Source organism: Syngnathoides biaculeatus, chromosome 9 (assembly GCF_019802595.1).
Source record: "Syngnathoides biaculeatus isolate LvHL_M chromosome 9, ASM1980259v1, whole genome shotgun sequence".
NCBI classification, from domain to species: Eukaryota; Metazoa; Chordata; class Actinopteri; order Syngnathiformes; family Syngnathidae; genus Syngnathoides; species Syngnathoides biaculeatus.
The window spans coordinates 4,962,876-4,968,875 of NC_084648.1; the positions used below are offsets into that span (position 1 = coordinate 4,962,876).

Below are 6,000 nucleotides of genomic sequence, written 5' to 3' on the forward strand. Positions count from 1 at the left end.
GTAAAGGAATCCTCCCACTAATATTTAAAATTAAACCTCAATCCGTACTTGATTTATGTTTGTGTTGCTGACTTTGAATTCACCTGATGGTTCCTGTCTGCATGCACATACGAACACCAACCATATATGTTTGTGACAACACAGCAATAATAGCTGGTAGTGGGTTCTATATGTTACCGCTAAATCCAGAGGTACCAGAGTTCTGTCCCTTTTTTACCCCCTTTTTTTTAAATAGTTTACATCCTGCGGTTTAAACTGTGCAGCATGGTCCAGTTATCAAACTTGAGTGAAAATACATAGCTCAATTATTTCATGTATTCCGTTCAGGATCCTTGCCAGCCTGAGAAGACCTAACAGAAGCTAGATCTCAGTGTGACTATAATTCTAAGGTAGGCTGGAGTTCCAATAATCCACAATACAAGTTTGACAGTTCTATTGTGAAAACGAATAACCCAGTGTGAAAACAGATGGAATAAAACTTGCCATCAAATGACTCTCAGTAGGCTGTCTGTTAAATTGTGCTCGTGAGGGAGGGAAAAATCCAGATAAGGAATTCTGTGCCACAGCCAATGCAGGTAATGTGCTATTCATTTAATATGCTCACCACAATAAACTGTAAGAAAATCATACAGCATTGCTGTGAGGGCAATGTTGGGTTTAGTCACAGATTGGCAATAACATGTAGTAAACACTTTCTGATCCATACTTGATCCCTGATAGATTCCTCTACATAACTTGCACCCAGGTTACATCTGACAAAATTTCCATTTGATACTACCTCCACCCAGGAAGCAATGTTTTCATTGTGAGTTGTTTTATGTGTAAGTTTGTGTGCTTCCTAGGGTGGGCCAGCTGGGCTAGAGGCTTTCCTGGAATGCTCTGGGCAATAGGTAACTTGATCAAAGTGCTTTTGATGGTGCAGTGGACAAATGTTTTAGTCTTGGTAGTCTGTCCTGCCTTCTCTCATTAAAAATCACTCTCTGGTGAAAAAAAATGCTTGTTTGCCAAAATACAACTTTAGCTTTAATGTCTTTTCCCTACCTTACTGTTGACCCTGTTTCAAAAGAAACCAAACTGCTGGCTCCTGCTTTGGACTCTGGGGTAGGGTGAGGCCCCCACTCTTGGGGGTTTGAGGTCCATGTGCCAGCTCAGCAAATCCATACACCACTTGACTAACATGCATGTGATATGGTGTTCTTTCTCTAATAGGTTCAGTACTTGTGCTGTGATCACTAACAACCTGGGTTACCCTAACATACCAACTCACAGATTCTTAGACGTTCTTAGACACTAAAAAGAATCCCAACACACTACTCAACAGTAGCACTGCCTTGCTCATCTTCCCACATCCTGTCCTTCCCTTTTCTGTCCTCTTGTTAGTTCTCATGGTTAGTTATTGCATGTTGTCACTGGGTGTCCTCCTCCCCCCCACCCCTATGTACAAATCACTTGTAAACTTACATGTGTTCAAATATCTAGACAGTCTCACAGTTGTTCTGCTGTGGCTCTCACCTAGTCCCCTTGTCCACCCGATCCCAGCCTTTTCTATCTATTCTGTCTATTCTATTGTATTCTATTCTGACCCCTAAAATCTTTTTCTGTAAGGCTGCATTTTCAATAAACATCATAATAATACAAAATAAATAGAAATAAGCAGAGGGAGTGTTTCAAACTCACTAAGGCAGATCCACCATTCTGCAAGGTCATGCAGGTGAAGGTTTACAAAAAAAAAAAGAAACCAAACTGCTGTAGTTTCAGGAGACAGTTTAGTCCTCTGCATCTTATTGAGTATAATGGTTTTCATCGTATGTAAAAATTCAAATGATTATGATTTTAATCAATTCAGATTCGCAATACATTGTTAGCTCATTCTCGTGCATTTTTAGCTTTCCTCCAGTTTTTCCCCAGTAGGAACCGTATTTTCTTCTCAAAATGTTTAACTTCAAAATTGCTCTCACCTATGTAAAGCAACAGAACCTGCTCTTGTGTTATCTGCTGATGATGCCCCTGTAAGAAAAAAGCTGAGCAAATGAGCACAACAAAAGGGGAACTATGGATTTATTGGTATTATTGTGTCTTGTTGTCATCTCGAGAACATGCTGTCCAAAAGTGTCATTTATTCTCGTGTTAAGACAGACCCAGCTTTACTTTTACGTGTGGCGTTAATCATTTGTGGACTGTCGTTTAGCTTTTAACACATCTGGACGCCCATAAAGAAAGCATACTCTGACAGCCACAAAATCAGTTGCTTTCTCACTCATCCACACTCTTGTTTTTCACTGAAAGTTAGTCCTAAAAAAATGTACTGTATGTCCCTTGCAACCAGCCATCAGACCCATAAGACTAAAAGATGAGGCGCTGCTGTTTAAGAACAGCAACAAAAATACAACGTGCAATCTCTGCAATGCCCCCTGAGTACACGAGCAATCAGCAATCACCAGCAAAGCTGCAGCTGCACATCTCAAACAGCCTCTCCTGCTGGCTTATCGACTTAAAAATGTCCTCAACTGTGATATTAGGGCAGTGATCACTTGATTACTGTTCAAATGATATAGAGCCACATATCTATAGTAATGCGCAAATCAAAACAAAATTCCATTTTTATTTCACATTTTCTTCTTGCTGGTTTCAACTGCTAAGCAAGAGTCCCTCAAGTATGAGCGTATTTTCACTTTTTGAGAGAGACGCGTGAACTTGACATACTACATTTGAAGTGATAAAGATTCAAGCATTCGGGGTGGGTGTTTGATGGAAGCAGTTGACTGAAATGCCAGCACAGTCTTGTCAAGGGGACAGGCTGTCAACTTGACTATGTGCTGATTGACAACAAGGCCACAAACCTGTACTTATCAACAGGTCAGTGTTAAGGATCTGGAGGATCCGTTTCCTCAAAAGATGGACTGGAGTTTGCTGTGACCATAAAAAAAAAATCAAAATATCATTAGATGGATGAATTCATGATTCATTAGCCACCCTTAGATTTGTTGTTTTAGCAATGCCATAATGACCATATATGCATATATGGGGGGGCCCATAGCTCAGTGGTTAGAGCATTGGTTTGGTAAACCAGGGGTCGTGAGTTCGTTTCTCAGTGGGGCCTCCATTCCCCAAGAGGTGTTGCGTCAGGAAGGGCATTCGATGTAAAAATATGAGCATGCATGAGACGCTATGGTGACCCCTAACAGGACAAGCCGAACGGAAGTTTGTAATGACCATTTATAGTGAACACTAACCTATTTGCAGTTTAACATTCAATGATTCATCTACCACTTATCTATGGAACCAAACTCAGCTATTTAATGAAATACTCACCCACTTGTGGCTATCTACCTAATTTTGTCCCAGTGCTATTTGTCTAATGCCAAAGTGCTGGCTGTAGTTGCATTTTGAGTTTTTCCCTTGTAAGCACTTGGATCCACCTGTCTTGGTTTCCATTCCACCACACCCTACTCCTGACATTGATCACTTAAAAAATTTCAAAATCAAACATGTGTTATTGGACTGACATTGTTGGTGAAATGGAGGGAGTTCTTGTGATATGAGCTGTTTGTTGGGAGTTTTCCTGCTAGAACTAATTGCAGTTAATAAATACACTGTGGACTCATTTGGTTCAATTGTGTTCACTGTCTGTCAATATGTACGCCCTTCAATTGGTTCCCTCTCTGAATTTAGCTTGTTAGCTAGGTGCCTGTCTTTTCCCTTAGGTCAACCGATTGATTGAGACTGGCAGAAAAGGTGTTTTCAGATACAGTAAAAAGAATTGCATACAAATGGGTCAAAAAGAAGAATGTTTAGTTTAAAGATTGAGAAACAGCCTTGTATATACATTTACAGGCGGACGTCTATAAATCCTGATTTGGATGTGCACAGACAGGCTAACACACGTACAAGCAAACTCACACAAACTCATGCAGAAATCGACTCCAATTAGCTGGCTGTTGGTCTGACTCTTTTCCCCATCAGTGCAGGAGTGAGCGCTTCATCATTAACAGAACACACTTAATGAAGGCAGAACTAATCCTTTCAAATGTAGTCCCTCTTTGATATTCTGCAAGTAATCCTGCACACCTTCACTGTGGCAGATCCATCAGTGCATGCCCTTTCTCTTTGCCCTTTTATTCCTTATAATTTTGATGCTGTATTCACTTTGTACTTCATTAAACATGAACTGCAGGCTGGTCAGGTCTTTCAGAGCATATAATTTTATAAAAATAAAAAATATCAGATGCACTTTCCGGTATTTAACAAAGACAGGTGCTTTACATAATGAAAGTTGGGTCACACCAATAAACTAATTTCACCAAATGTTTTTAGAATTTACATTTGTAGTACAATCTACCCATGGCTGTAGTGTGTATTTTGTTGGCCTTTTTTCCCCCCATATTAGTGTCATTATTAAGAGGCCCTGTAGCTCAGTGGTTAGAGCACTGGTTTGATAAACCAGGGGTTGTGGGTTCGTATCCCACTGGGGCCTCCACTCCCTGAGAAGGGTTGCGTCAGGAAGGGCATCCGGCGTAAAAATTGTGCCAAACATATGTGCGTTCATCTGAGATGACACGCTGTGGCGACCCCGAAAGGGACAAGCCGAAAGAAACTTACTAGTGTCATTATTAACCCTTGAACACCAATTTGGCTAACTACTACCTTCACTAACATTGGTTATACGGCATAAACAGTACTATATAAACATACATTTCAACAAAATATACTGCAGCTCAACGATATGTGGCATATCTAAATCTTCCTATTTTCTACAAGCAGCTCAGTTGGCGACTGGTCAGCACATCAGCCTCAAAGTTCTGAGGATCATGGTTCAAACACACAGGCTCCACCTGTATTGAGTTTCCATATTCTCCCCTTACCTGCGAGGGTTTTCGACAGGCACTCCGGTTGCCTCCCACATCCCAAAAACTTGCAAAGTAGGGTAATTGAAGACTCTAAATTGCCCCTAGGTAGGTTTGTGGGTGCAAATGGTTGTTTATTTCCGTGTGCCCACCGATTGGCTGCTGTTCAGTTTAGGGTGTACCTCGCCTCCCACCCGAGGATAGCCAGGATAGGTTCCAGCAAACCCGTGATCCTAGTGAAGGTTAAACGGTTAACAAAATGGATGGATGAATATTTCCTTCAATACAACCAATGAAACCATGAATGTTAAATTTGGAGATCCTATAAAAAGGCTATAACAATCATGACTGTTTCTAAAAAATAAAAAAATCATGATATAATACAAGTTCTTCAAGCAGCCTGTTCCTAAGAAATGTGAGCCTCGTCAAACAAGAAAATCACTTGTAAACATACATTTTCAAAGAAAATAAATCTGAGAAAGGAGCATAGTAACACGCCTACCTTCAGAAACTTCAGGGAGCAGACAATGTACACGAGGACCCACGCAACAGACAGCAGCAACACAATGAAAGTCACAAAACAGAAACACAGTGGAAATCATCTGACATTAGTATTTGAGGGTTAATCACTTGGAAAAAAGCCAAGCCACTTTGTCAGGTTTATTGTATCATCACCCTGAGCCCTAGCTTACTTCTCCTGTGTGCATGCATGCATGTGTTTAAATGCAAGCTTGGACACAGGCGTGATGGAGTCAGCCAGAACAGCACTCATCCAACCAATTAGCAGCTGCCCATTCTTGGACTCCATTTCACTGCCAGATTGTCAACACTGTTCATGGAATTTGTTGCATCTACCCATTTAGAAAATTTTTATGTCCTCAAAATACTTAACCCAGTCTTGTTTTGAGTTACTGTATGCTCCCACTCTGCCTCCCATCATCATCCCTTGTATTCCTGCTTCTGATCCTGTTCTCTGCTTGGACCCTGAAACTGGATTCTTCTGACCCTTTCTCAAAAGGAGCCTTTCACTCCAGCCAAAACAATATTTACACAACACAATAAATATCTCTGTATCTTAACCTGTTGTTCTACCCTCGTATCTTCTCCTGGGGTCCTTCTCAGAGCTATAACGCATTTTCAGGAGACAGCCATATTG

At 40.9% G+C, this 6,000-nt stretch overlaps 1 non-coding gene across 1 annotated transcript; it reads left to right on the forward strand.

The window, feature by feature from the left end:
• The first annotated feature begins 4,401 nt into the window (after window positions 1-4,401).
• On the forward strand, window positions 4,402-4,474 carry trnai-gau (transfer RNA isoleucine (anticodon GAU)). The gene has a single exon. It is a non-coding gene; the product is annotated as a tRNA-Ile (tRNA).
• Window positions 4,475-6,000: the final 1,526 nt, after the last annotated feature.